At 45.0% G+C, this 14,418-nt stretch overlaps 2 non-coding genes across 2 annotated transcripts; one reads left to right on the forward strand and one right to left on the reverse strand.

Moving 5' to 3' along the window:
* Positions 1-10,883: 10,883 nt before the first annotated feature.
* Positions 10,884-10,957, reverse strand: TRNAI-AAU (transfer RNA isoleucine (anticodon AAU)). Its single transcript has one exon. It is a non-coding gene; the product is annotated as a tRNA-Ile (tRNA).
* A 443-nt stretch (positions 10,958-11,400) lies between these two features.
* On the forward strand, positions 11,401-11,482 carry TRNAS-AGA (transfer RNA serine (anticodon AGA)). The gene has a single exon. It is a non-coding gene; the product is annotated as a tRNA-Ser (tRNA).
* The last annotated feature ends 2,936 nt before the right edge of the window (positions 11,483-14,418 follow it).

A 14,418-nucleotide genomic window follows, 5' to 3' on the forward strand; every position in this document is an offset into this window, starting at 1 on the left:
GTTGATCCCTCTATTCACCACCTGGCAGCCCAGACAGTCCCCTGGAATTCCCCAGCCCTGTCACTCACAGAAACCAGACAGCAGATACACATCCTAGCAGAGGCGGGCTGAAATGGTCAGGCAAGCAAATGCTAACTTTCTAAAAGTAGCATTTGCAAACACAGGATATTAAAATAAACTTTACTAAAATATTTTTTTATTATTCTGAGTTCAGGCATACTAAACTTGACTTTCTACCATGTTCCCTGAGCCTGCTGGGATTGCTGCCTCCTCATACTCCTTGATCTCTCAGCAGCGTTCGACACGGTGGACCACAAGCTCCTCCTCATGACTCTTCAAGAAAGAGCCTGCCTTGGCGAAGTAGTTCTCAAGTGGTTTTCCTCCTTTTTGCATAACCGTTCGCAGTTAATAAAAATCAAGAACTTCACCTCCGATACCCAGCAAGTCAACAAGGGTGTCCCTCAAGGATCAGTGCTCTCCCCCCAGCTCTTTAACATCTACATGGAACCACTCGCCAAGTTACTCAGGAACGCCAACATCCACTTCCACCTCTACGCGGATGACACGCAGATTTACCTGGAAACCTCCTCTGTCAAAGACATCCACAGACTCAACTATGTCCTAAATGAAGTGCAAGACTGGCTGACAAAGAATCACCTGAAACTCAACCCCGATAAGACAGAAACACTCCTCATCTCAAACAAAGAAGATAACCCTCAAATCACCGAGTGGCTAAAGTCGATTGATGCTCTCAAAGGTAACCTCACGCTAGCCGACTCTGTTAAATCCCTGGGCTTCACCCTAGACCCCAAACTAACCCTGACAACCCACATCAAGAACTCAGCGAAAAGCGCATTCTTCAACCTCAGACTTTTGAACAAGATTAAACCTTACATTCCCAACAAGGACCTCAAACTAGCCACGCAATCTCTAGTTTTATCAAGACTGGACTATGGGAACTCAATCCTAACAGGCATCCCCAAATCGCACCTGGCACCACTAGAAACAACACTTCACGCGGCAGCAAGAATGATCACAGGCTGCAAAAAATATGACCACATCTCCCCAGCACTCAAAGAACTCGAATGGCTCCCTGTGGAAATGCGAAGTACCTTCAGAACGGCCTGCCTAACCCACAAGGCCCTCCACACCGGCAAACCGGAATACCTGGCTAACAAGCTCAAAAAAGCAGGCCAAGCCAGAAATTTGAGAAGCTCTAACTCCCTGCTGCTCATCCTACCAAAAACCAGAAGGAAGAGAACTGCGGACTGCTCTTTCTCAGGAAATGCCCCCAAAATATGGAACGCCATCCCCCCGCACATCAGAACTCTACCGTCCTATGCAGAATTCAAGAGCCAACTTAAATCCTTGTGTCTTATCCACTCCCTTGGTTGTGGATAACTTGGAGCTGCAAACGTCTCAGAATCCATGCGGTAACGTTGAATCCAGCACCAAGAAGCCCTGCTGTCCGAACTTTTCTTATTTCCAAATTGTCGCCGATTGCTTTTATTGGGTTTGTCTCATGTTGTTCTCTTTCTCATGTCCTCTACTGTGAAGCGCTCTGATACCTTCGGGTCTTGTTAGCGCTATAGAAAACTTCTAAATAAATAAATAATAAATATAGAGTGTAATACTTCCAGCAGCCCATTCTGGCCTATGAGAACAAGTAGCCTTACAATAGTGAAAAATGAAAATGGCTGTAATTCACTATTAGGACATGCCACACACATCAGGGCTTGTCCTACCTTATGCTTACAATGCACCCTGCCCTTGGGCCTACCATAGGGGTGACTCACATGAAGTAAAGGGAAGGTTTAGAGGCTGGCAAGTGTGCACTTGCCCAGTCAGCATGACAGTACCAGACTGCACGCAGGTTCTGCAATGGCAGACCTAGACACATTTTAAAGGGGTGCTTCTGTGGGTGGCGCAACCAGCGCTGCAGGTCCCCTAGCAGCATTTGTACTTACAAGCCCTGGCACTCCTGGTGCACTTTGCTGGGGACTGACAGTAAGCCAAATAAGCCAATCAATTATGTACACTTTATACAGGGAGCACTTGCACTGTGGCACTGATTGGCAGAGGCACATTGCCCTGAGCAGCTAACACCAGTAAAACATCTGAGGCACATCAGCAAAAAGTGGAAGGGAGACTCACACCAGGGTGCCAGGTCTAACATCAACCATGGCATTGAACAGCAGGACACTAATAAGAAAGGTTTTTAAGCCCTGCATTTATAACACATTATGTGACTGTTGGCTCATTTTTCAAAATATAACAATGCAGTATCAAATCCCAGCCCATTTCACAGTATATAACATAGATTCATGGCTAGCAGCAGATGACTCCGCAATCTTAATGATACTAGTCGTAAAATTTGTCTTGACTCAGGCATGTGTGCACTCCTTGCCTTTATTTTCACATTAGAGTCAAGTTTTAATGAAAGGCTTTCATCACTGTCAGAAATAAAGTTAAACAGTGTTTTAACCAAAACGAAAACTGCCCATTGCTGACAAAAATCAATTGTAGTGGGGACACCTCTAAGGTGCTTAAATTGAGGTTAAATGCCCTGTTGAGTTGTTGTCATGGGGAGACGTGAAGCCGGTCCCTCCCAGTACTGTCATTAGTGATGTGTGCATGCCTATTTGTTGAATAATGAAATCAAGGCTATGGACGTTTCTAGATTTGACTATAGCAATGCTCCCTTGACATTTGCAGAAAAATCACGCCTAAAACCAATGAAGGCCATCCTAAATGTGGCAGCTAGGCTAGTATCCGGATCAAAGTGATTCAGACACATTACACCTGTTCTCGTCACTCTGAAGTGGATCGCAATAGAAGCAAGGTGCCTCCCTCAAGGTAGACTGCACTACTCAAAGCCCTGCACTTCGGAACCCCAAAAATACCTGGCCACAAAACTCACTGTCTAAAGGCAACCACACCCTACTCAGTGCTGATTGACAACTCCTGGAAGCTCAGAGAATGAAGAAACAAAAAAACCTCCTAAAATTGAGATCTAACTACAGCCAGCCCTCTTGGAGAGGAAAGTCAAATCTCTTTTCAGTAAGTAATTCCTGACAAACTAATCGATCACCCTCATCTTCCATCGGTCTGAATATGGCATGGAGTTCCCCGTTCTTGTGTTTGGTAACATTGTTCTGTGTAACCTCGCTAATGATACCCAGCTTGTCCTTGCATTGGCAGAATATGCCATGTATATCTAGTTATAATGAATTGTAAATAGTTGCTCTGTAAACACAGCCATGTCCTTCAGCTTTGTAGTTATCATCTTGAACTGATATTTATGTGAAATTTGTACTGAACAAACGCTCTTCTACCCCGGCTCTTCTTTGCACTTTATAAAACCTCTGAATACACAAATAAATATACGATTGAGACTTTTTGTCAGAAAAAGTTTCAAAAATGTGCATTTCTTCAAACAAGTTTTTACTTGAAATTAGCTGTTTGACTGCCAGTCACCTTTTCATGAGAAATCAAGGGAAAGGTGTGAAAATAGTAAATTTTAAAATATAGGACCGATCTTAGCATCCCACTTCACAACATAAATGTTGTCAGCGGTCTATCACTCAGTGGCAAATTGCACTGGACTGGAGTGCATGCAACTCAAAATTAGGGGTATCTCGATCAGGCCGGAGTATCTCATCACCCCGCAAGGAGCTGGAGAATGAGACCCATGATCCTACAGCCAGCCCAAGCGTCACTGCAGCAATAAGTAGGTGACTTGGGAGCAGATGGTGGGGAGGCCGGGCCATTACCGAGGCCCTATGAGAATTTCGCAGGAGGACTAGTGAATCTGGAAACCTAATAGAGAGGACTCCAAACGCTCTAAACTGAGACCCCTATAACAGGCCTTTTTGAGACAAGAGGGTTGACAGGAGTGCTGCAAATGAAGCAAACTTGGTCAGTGGATCAGAGCGAGAGAATATCTGATGCCCTCCCGGGCCCTTGAAGCGATGCCTTCTCCCACCCTGTCTCCATCCCAGGTGGAATACAGGATCTGCAGCACAGGATATGGGGGTCCCCACGAACAGACGAATAGGGCGAGTGGTGGCTTACCAATACATAGGAAAGACAAGGCCCCACCCACAAACATCCCTACTAAGACGACACTTAGGAGACCCCCTACTGTTTGCAGGCCACCTGACTCGTCGCCGCAGGTGACCCTCATAAGAGGGCGGACACGGTAGTGCCACAAGATAGCAAGCGCTACTACTACTCTGCACACTCACTACTCTGCACACTCACTACTCTGCACACTCACTACTCTGCACACTCACTACTCTGCACACTCACTACTCTGCACACTCACTACTCTGCACACTCACTACTCTGCACTCACTACTCTGCACTCACTACTCTGCACTCACTACTCTGCACTCACTACTCTGCACTCACTACTCTGCACTCACTACTCTGCACTCACTACTCTGCACTCACTACTCTGCACTCACTACTCTGCACACTCACTACTCTGCACACTCACTACTCTGCACACTCACTACTCTGCACACTCACTACTCTGCACACTCACTACTCTGCACTCACTACTCTGCACTCACTACTCTGCACTCACTACTCTGCACTCACTACTCTGCACTCACTACTCACTACTCTGCACTCACTACTCTGCACTCACTACTCTGCACTCACTACTCTGCACACTCACTACTCTGCACTCACTACTCTGCACTCACTACTCTGCACTCACTACTCTGCACACTCACTACTCTGCACACTCACTACTCTGCACACTCACTACTCTGCACTCACTACTCTGCACTCACTACTCTGCACTCACTACTCTGCACTCACTACTCACTACTCTGCGCTCACTACTCTGCACTCACTACTCTGCACTCACTACTCTGCACTCACTACTCTGCACTCACTACTCACTGCTCTGCACTCACTACTCACTGCTCTGCACTCACTACTCACTGCTCTGCACTCACTACTCTGCACTCACTACTCTGCACTCACTACTCTGCACTCACTACTCACTACTCTCCACTCACTACTCACTACTCTCCACTCACTACTCTGCGCTTCTGTGCAACACTGTAAGACCCCAATAATAGCAAAAGTTTTCGCTTGCAAGAAAAACTGTTCCCGTTTTGTCAATGCTTGTTTATTTCTTTGTTTCCTTTTGTTTATGGCCCTCTGTCTGCTCACTGACACTTTCTTTCACAAAAGTAAGAGCGGGCCTGGTTCCATACACGAGGTAATGTCAAACAGCCGACAAATAGTGACACAATTGTCCTTGACTATGCTCCTCAAAAATTTTTATTTATTTTATAGTGTTCGCTATTACAACATGTAGCCGTGAGGCTAAAGGCGGTTCGATTTTATCTATAGAAGGGCTTGAGCGAGTCTTTAAGGGCCAAAAGTCTTGAAGATAGGATGTGAAAGTTGTCACTTGTGACTCCACACACGACATTTGCTGATAGATAGCAGTGGGTGCTGCTAGCAGCCATGAAGCCCTCAGTCCCTTCCTTGCAGGGCTTTAGCGAGCGTATGTGGCCAGGAGAGCAGGAGTGCTGCTGCATCGACTCCGGCGTGCGTGTAGCGGTTCATAAATACTGGTAATAAAGGGGAGCATTTGAAGAGGTAAAGAAGCAGCCACCTCACCTACGCGGATGACACGCAGATTTACCTGGAAACCTCCTCTCTCAAAGACATCCACAGACTCAACGATGTCCTAAATGAAGTGCAAGACTGGCTGACAAAGAATCACCTGAAACTCAACCCCGATAAGACAGAAACACTCCTCATCTCAAACAAAGAAGATAACCCTCAAATCACTGAGTGGCTAAAGTCGATTGATGCTCTCAAAGGTAACCTCACGCTAGCCGACTCTGTTAAATCCCTGGGCTTCACCCTAGACCCCAAACTAACCCTGACAACCCACATCAAGAACTCAGCGAAAAGCGCATTCTTCAACCTCAGACTTTTGAACAAGATTAAACCTTACATTCCCAACAAGGACCTCAAACTAGCCACGCAATCTCTAGTTTTATCAAGACTGGACTATGGGAACTCAATCCTAACAGGCATCCCCAAATCGCACCTGGCACCACTAAAAACAACACTTCACGCGGCAGCAAGAATGATCACAGGCTGCAAAAAATATGACCACATCTCCCCGGCACTCAAAGAACTCGAATGGCTCCCTGTGGAAATGCGAAGTACCTTCAGAACGGCCTGCCTAACCCACAAGGCCCTCCACACCGGCAAACCGGAATACCTGGCTAACAAGCTCAAAAAAGCAGGCCAAGCCAGAAATTTGAGAAGCTCTAACTCCCTGCTGCTCATCCTACCAAAAACCAGAAGGAAGAGAACTGCGGACTGCTCTTTCTCAGGAAATGCCCCCAAAATATGGAACGCCATCCCCCCGCACATCAGAACTCTACCGTCCTATGCAGAATTCAAGAGCCAACTTAAATCCTTGTGCCTTATCCGCTCCCTTGGTTGTGGATAACTTGGAGCTGCAAACGTCTCAGAATCCATGCGGTAACGTTGAATCCAGCACCAAGAAGCCCTGCTGTCCGAACTTTTCTTCTTTCCAAATTGTCGCCGATTGCTTTAATTGGGTTTGTCTCATGTTGTTCTCTTTCTCATGTCCTCTACTGTGAAGCGCTCTGATACCTTCGGGTCTTGTTAGCGCTATAGAAAACTTCTAAATAAATAAATAATAAATATAGAGTGTAATACTTCCAGCAGCCCATTCTGGCCTATGAGAACAAGTAGCCTTACAATAGTGAAAAATGAAAATGGCTGTAATTCACTATTAGGACATGCCACACACATCAGGGCTTGTCCTACCTTATGCTTACAATGCACCCTGCCCTTGGGCCTACCATAGGGGTGACTCGCATGAAGTAAAGGGAAGGTTTAGAGGCTGGCAAGTGTGCACTTGCCCAGTCAGCATGACAGTACCAGACTGCACGCAGGTTCTGCAATGGCAGACCTAGACACATTTTAAAGGGCTGCTTCTGCGGGTGGCGCAACCAGCGCTGCAGGTCCACTAGCAGCATTTGTACTTACAAGCCCTGGCACTCCTGGTGCACTTTGCTGGGGACTGACAGTAAGCCAAATAAGCCAATCAATTATATGTACACTTTACACAGGGAGCACTTGCACCGTGGCACTGATTGGCAGTGGCACATTGCCCTGAGCAGCTAACACCAGTAAAACATCTGAGGCACATCAGCAAAAAGTGGAAGGGAGACTCACACCAGGGTGCCAGGTCTAACATCAACCATGGCATTGAACAGCAAGACACTAATAAGAAAGGTTTTTAAGCCCTGCACTTATAACACATTATGTGACTGTTTTTCAAAATATAACAATGCAGTATCAAATCCCAGCCCATTTCACAGTATATAACATAGATTCATGGCTAGCAGCAGATGACTCCGCAATTGTAATGATACTAGTCGTAAAATTTGTCTTGACTCGGGCCATGTGTGCACTCCTTGCCTTTATTTTCACATTACAGGCAAGTTTTAATGAAAGGCTTTCATCATTGTCAGAAATAAAGTTAAACAGTGTTTTAACCAAAACGAACACTGCCCATTGCTGACAAAAATCAACTGTAGTGGGGACACCTCTAAGGTGCTTAAATTGAGGTTAAATGCCCTGTTGAGTTGTTGTCATGGAGAGACGTGAAGCCGGCCCCTCCCGGTACTGTCGGTAGTGATGTGTGCATGCCTATTTGTTGAATAATGAAATCAAGGCTATGGACTTATCTAGATTTGACTATAGCAATGCTCCCTTGACCGTTGCAGCGTAATCACGCCTAAAACCAATGAAGGCCATCCTAAATGTGGCAGCTAGGCTAGTACCCGGATCAAAGTGATTCAGACACATTACACCTGTTCTCGTCACTCTCAAGTGGATCCCAATAGAAGCAAGGTGCCTCCCTCAAGGTAGACTGCACTACTCAAAGCCCTGCACTTCGGCACGCCAAAAATACCTGGCCACAAAACTCACTGTCTAGAGGCAACCACACCCTACTCAGTGCTGATTGACAACTCCTGGAAGCTCAGAGAATGAAGAAACAAAAAACCTCCTGAAATTGGGATCTAACTACAGCCAGCCCTCTTGGAGAGGAAAGTCAAATCTCTTTTCAGTAAGTAATTCCTGACAAACTAATCGATCGCCCTCATCTTCCACCGGTCTGAATATGACATGGAATTCCCCGTTCTTGTGTTTGGTAAAATTCTTCTGTGTAACCTCGCTAATGATACCTAGCTTGTCCTTGCATTGGCAGAATATGCCATGTATATCTAGTTATAATGATTGTAAAAATAGTTGCTCTGTAAACACACAGCCATGTCCTTCAGCTTTGTAGTTATCATCTTGAACTGATATTTATGTGAAATTTGTACTGAACAAACGCTCTTCAACCCCCGGCTCTTCTTTGCACTTTATAAATCCTTTGAATACACAAATAAATATACGATTGAGACTTTTTGTCAGAAAAAGTTTCAAAAATGTGCATTTCTTCAAACAAGTTTTTACTTGAAATTATCTGTTTGACTGCCAGTCACCTTTGCATGAGAAATCAAGGGAAAGGTGTGAAAATGGTAAATTTAAAAATATAGGACCGATCTTAGCATCCCACTTCACAACATACATTTTGTCAGCGGTCTATCACTCAGTGGCAAATTGCACTGGCCTGGAGTGCATGCAACTCAAAATTAGGGGTATCTCGACCAGGCCAGAGTATCTCATCACCCCTCAAGGAGCTGGAGGCTGAGACCTATGATCCTACAACCAGCCCAAGCGTCACTGCAGCAATAAGTAGGGGACTTGGGAGCAGACGGTGGGGAGGCCGGGCCATTACCGAGGCCCTATGAGAATTTCGCAAGAGGACTAGTGAATCTGGAAACCTAATAGAGAGGACTCCAAACGCTCTAAACTGAGACCCCTATAACAGGCCTTTTTGAGACAAGAGGGTTGACAGGAGTGCTGCAAATGAAGCAAACTTGGTCAGTGGATCAGAGCGAGAGAATATCTGATGCCCTCCCGGGCCCTTGAAGCCATACCTTCTCCCACCCTGTCTACATCCCAGGTGGAATACAGGATCTGCAGCACAGGATATAGGGTTCTCCACAAACAGACGAATAGGGCGAGTGGTGGCTAACCAAAACAGCAGGCTCCTGGATACATAGGAAAGACTAGGGCCCCACCCACAAACAGCCCTACTAAGACGACACTTAGGAGACCCCCCACTGTTTGAAAGCCCTGAGTCAGTACTGAAAACAAGGCTCGTTAAGACCATTGGAGAACCAACCCCGACCCTCCCCCTGTTTTTTGCTGTACAACAAAGATAAAGCATACTGGGCCTCGCAAGAGGCTCAAGAACAGATGTCCAATAACAAATAACAAACGATTCAAGTTATGACGTGCATTCATTCGTGGCTTTAAAAAGACACATCCCAGCCAGCTCTACCCAGTTGCACGTACAACCTGTGATTCTGGGCAAATCACTTAAACTCCCCGTGTTAAAATGAATGTGTGTCCGCATGTACTGTTGCTATGTAAAGCGCTCTGATACCGGAATCGGTTCGGGTCTAGTTCGCGCTGTATAAAACTCTGCAACAAAAGTGGTAGATTGCAATTTTTTTTTGGGGGGGGGGGGTTGTTAATTGAGGATATAATTCCCCTTGGGAAATGGAATTTAAAAAAAAAATATCCATCAGAGAACAACGTAGCCCCCACCAAAACCAGTGCTAGATCTCTGGACCTAAGTGCTTGTGACTGGTGTAAACGGTAACGCAGCATCGGATGTCCAGGGATGCAGGCCATGCATGGGTGACCAGTGGAGGAATGAGCGCTCAGGCCATGCAACTTGTAAAGAAAGCCAAAGAAATCCTCCAGGATAGTAATGAAACGGAATCCAGTTGGGCGCATGCATTTTTGGTTGCTCTTAAACATTTTTCCTTCCCTTTTAGCGATAATGTAAACCCAGCTCTCAAATTTGCTAAGCAGTAGCATCGCAAATTAGATGATGTTTAATGTTACACAAAATACAAACAGCAACTGAAGTAATAAGGCATTTCGCAAATCAGTATAAGTTTTGGTCAGCAAATCACAAAATCTATTACTCTGAACGGGGACCTTGGCATTAATACCACCTCACTCTAACCAACTGAGCTAACCAAACTTGGAGTGTTGCATAAGCCACCACAAGTCTTTTATACGGAAACAGAAAGGTAACCTCCTCGGTGTTCTCAATTTTTATCACTAGTTGCTGTGACCCATTGGAACTTACAGGCTGGACGCCCGCACCACGGATAGATGTCCAATATCAAAGGCTATTACTTATGGCGTGCCTTCATAAGTGCTTCAAAAAGGCATAGCCCAGCCACCTCCACCAACTTGTGCATCCAACTACCTACTCTCTCTTTCTCAGATGTCCAGGGATACAGCCAAACAAAGCTGCCCAGCACGGGGAACGGTGGAGGAATGAGCGCTTAAACAAGGCAACTGTTTGCAGTCTGGCTTCCTTAAAAGGTCTGCTGTGGCACCGTATAGTGATGGACTTTAGAACGTAGGTCGGTGTACACATAGTAGATGAGCATATGAGTTATGTGCACAGTGTTCAGGCCAGACATATTTGGCAAGCTCAGTCTGTAGCACATTAAACTGCAAAACTTAGAGTCGTGGGTTCGATCTTTTGTGTTACTTTACATTTATTTTATTTTTCGTGGTTCTCAATAATGTATGCTCCCCTCTCAGATTTGCTAGACAATAGCATCAAAAAACAGATGTTCACTTTTACAGAAAATACAAGCACCAACTGAAGTAATATGGCATTTTAGCAAATGTATGTTTTCGTCAGCAGCAAATAAAAATTCTGGCCAGTACGGGGATCGAACCCGCGACCTTGGCGTTATTAGCACCACGCTCTAACCAACTGAGCTAACCGGCCATGTTTGGAATGTGAGAAATTCACACCACAGGACGAATCCTTCACCCAGAAAACGACTGAGCTCAGCAGCACCGCGCACGCGCAAACGGATATCAATGGGCAGTTTCCGTCTTTCTCCTCATACCGGAGCACACCCCATACCAGGCACTGGCAGAACTTGTGCCTTGCCTTTCACTCCAAGCACTTTTTTTTCAGCTCTCTTTCAATGACTCTTCCCTGCACACTCTCATAGACCTTGAGCTATTTAACACAATTTTTTCTATTATCCCCAGGAGTACACAGCTTCTACTTTCCAAAGGGATCCATTATTCAACAGGGAAAGCGAGCCCTCTAATCTCTAATTCTTTACGACTCTCCTTCATGAAGTATCAACATATACTGTCATGTGTGACGTGCATGCTGTATGAGCAATCACATCATGTAGATGCATTCATTTCCTATGGGTAGTCGTGGCCGAGTGGTTAAGGCGATGGACTAGAAATCCATTGGGGTCTCCCCGCGCAGGTTCAAATCCTGCCGACTACGGTAATTTTTTTTTTATACAAATCACTTTTCTCAGTTTGGTTTATTGGTGACTTGTAGAATCCATAACTGTCACATGCAGTATTCACCGGAAGGGAGAGAGAGAATCTCTGGACTCTACATAATAGCTCACATGGGACTTTCGACCTCAGCCAACCCACATATATTAAATCACAGGATCAGGGAGGCAGTGGGAGGGGACAATATGACAGCCATTCTGCAGCTCTCCTAAGTGCCACGCATCTCGGGTGGCAGTAAGGCATATACAAAGAAGCTCCCGCATCCCCCCCACTATGGAGAATCTATCACACAAATCAGCAGGGTTGACAACTGCTCGTTTAATATTTCACATTCTTCGCAATTCAAAGGCAAAGCATGGCGTTGCCTCGCTGCAAGCAGCCACCGTTACAGCCCAGGCAGCCCCCCTCTCCCCCCCCCCCCCTTAGCTCCAGGACTCAGCAGCAAAGCTCCAGCCCCCAGGTGAAAGCCCGTCTTTAATTCCTCCTAAACTTTCCCTGCTCTCCCCTCTGAGCACAGATTGCACACTGTGCAACTGGCCGGCCATGCATACCCTACCCTACACCACACAGTTTTCATGTCAAAATAGAAAATTGACCTCCTCGTTGTGCGTAATTTTGACTACTAGAAGCTGTGACCCATTGGAGCTTACAAGCTGGACGCCCTCTCTATGAACAGATGTCCAATAACAAACGATATGAATTATGACGTTGATTCATAGGTGCTTCAAAAAAGACATATCCCAGCCACCTCCACCAACTTGTGCATACACCTACCGTGTCTCTATGGAAGCACTGAGCACATATCAATTGTTTTCTGGCTCTTTAAACCATCACTTCCAGACATGCCAAAAATTTTTAAAGGAAAAGTGAGCGATTTCCTTTTTCATGGGAACTACATTTTCCCCCATTGACTCCTCCTAACAGAGAGGCAATATCAAGCCTGAATCGGGCCTTTTGTTTTGTTTTTATTTTATTTTTTGTTATTTAATGCGATTTTATATAGCACGAGCATTAGCACGAGGTGTCGGAGCGCTTTACAAAAGACCCAGTTGTGTTACATAAGGACTTTGGATTACATGAGTTACATAAGAGATATAAACAGGACAAAAATTGCAAATGTACAAGTGGAGCGAAAGGAGGGAAAAATTGCAAATGTACAAGTTAGAGAGTCACTCACAGAGGAGCTACAAACAGATAACCTCTAAAATCACATAAGAATGGTAGTAAGTACAAAGGTTAACTACGTATACTATAGCCTTATATCCCGCCGTAGAGGGCTATACCGGCTATTAAAGGCCCTCTCCAGCGTTAAAGGCCCCGAGCCGAAGGCGAGGGCCTTTAACAAGGGAGAGGGACTTTAATAGCGGTATAGCCGATCTACGAAGGGCTATACGGCTATTAGAACATTCTGTCACTAGAGGACAGAATGTTCTAACAAAAAAAACAAAGACTTTGGATTGGAATCCCCTCAGGCTCCCTGAAGCCTTTGTTCACAGCCAGAGCTGTGGACAAAGAAACATTGGAATGTTGGAGCTCCAGGCTTACACCAGCCATTATAAGCCTGAAGCACTCTATTGTTTTCAATGGAGCTCCCAACATTCCAATGTTTTAATAGTGGTTAGAGTTATATATACAAGTGGAATGAAAAGAGGGAAAAATTGCAAATGTACAAGTTGTAAAGTCACTCAACGAATAGATACAAACAGATAAACTCTAAAATCACATAGGAATGGTAGTAAGTGCAAAGCTCTACTACATATACTAGTGGTTAGAGATATAAATATGTACAACTTGCAAATTCACTCAGGATTACATTTTAACAGCGATTAAGTGTTGTGATGTATTCACATTCTGCCATCCCTTTATCCTTAGATCTCATATGCTTCCACAATCCTATTCACTTGCTGTAGTTTTCCTATAACTACCTCCGCAACATATGCATGCAAAAACGCTGAATGACACATCATGTCATTGAAGTCGCCGCAGCGCTGCCACGTTACCTAGTTTAGTGTGGGATGTGCAGCTACCAGGATTTTGCTTTGAATTCTTAAGCTTGCAATTTTGTTAATTACATTATAAAACAGGACCACAAGTCCCAGGATTCAAAGGGAAAAAACTGAACCGGAGTAGCACATCATACACCTGGGAAGCTTGGCAGCAATTATTGATACAATAGTGTGGCCAGTTATTAAGACATTTTGTTCATATTGCATAGAAGTTCTGCACCATATTGACTGTGAAATGGCTTCTCCTATTCTCCCCATTCACAGACCTGCCAACTTAAACAACCAGCATTTGCAATGCAATAGGTCTCGCATTTACAAGAGTTTGAGGTAAAGGCATGTAGAATGCCAATAGCTTAAACTCTTGCAAATGCAAGACCTATTGCATTGCAATTTTTTTGGTGCTTTTACGTTAATGGAGGCTGCGGCTCTTTCTTTAGAAAAGCTGCCTCTAAAGAAAGGGGCGTGGCTGACATTAAAGTGAAACCGCAGAATGGGGGCTTTGACAAAAAAAGCATCTGTTTGTCAAGTTGACAAACAAATGCTTTTTTATGTTAAAGTGCCACATGCTGCGCTTTCACTTTAATAGTTGCCACGTACCTTTCTTTAGATGCAGCTTGCCTAAAGAAAGGGGCGCGGCCTCCTTTAATGTGAAAGTGCTGCATGGGTGCTCGTAAATAAAACATAAATAAATAAGTGCAGCCGCTATAATCAAAGCAGACCCCGCTACTAAAATAAAGAAAGAAAGAAACGCGGCGACTATAGTTAAAGAGGTCCGCCATTAGTAATTAAGATGAAAGCAGACAGCGGGCTGCGACAGAGTGGGTGGAATAAGGACAAATCGTACTACAAAAAATTGCTTGCAGCCAAGATAAATAAACTGACAAGACAAGTAAAGCTCCAGTCATTATGGGAG

This window comes from Lissotriton vulgaris, chromosome 12, assembly GCF_964263255.1.
Source record: "Lissotriton vulgaris chromosome 12, aLisVul1.2, whole genome shotgun sequence".
Classification (NCBI taxonomy): domain Eukaryota; kingdom Metazoa; phylum Chordata; class Amphibia; order Caudata; family Salamandridae; genus Lissotriton; species Lissotriton vulgaris.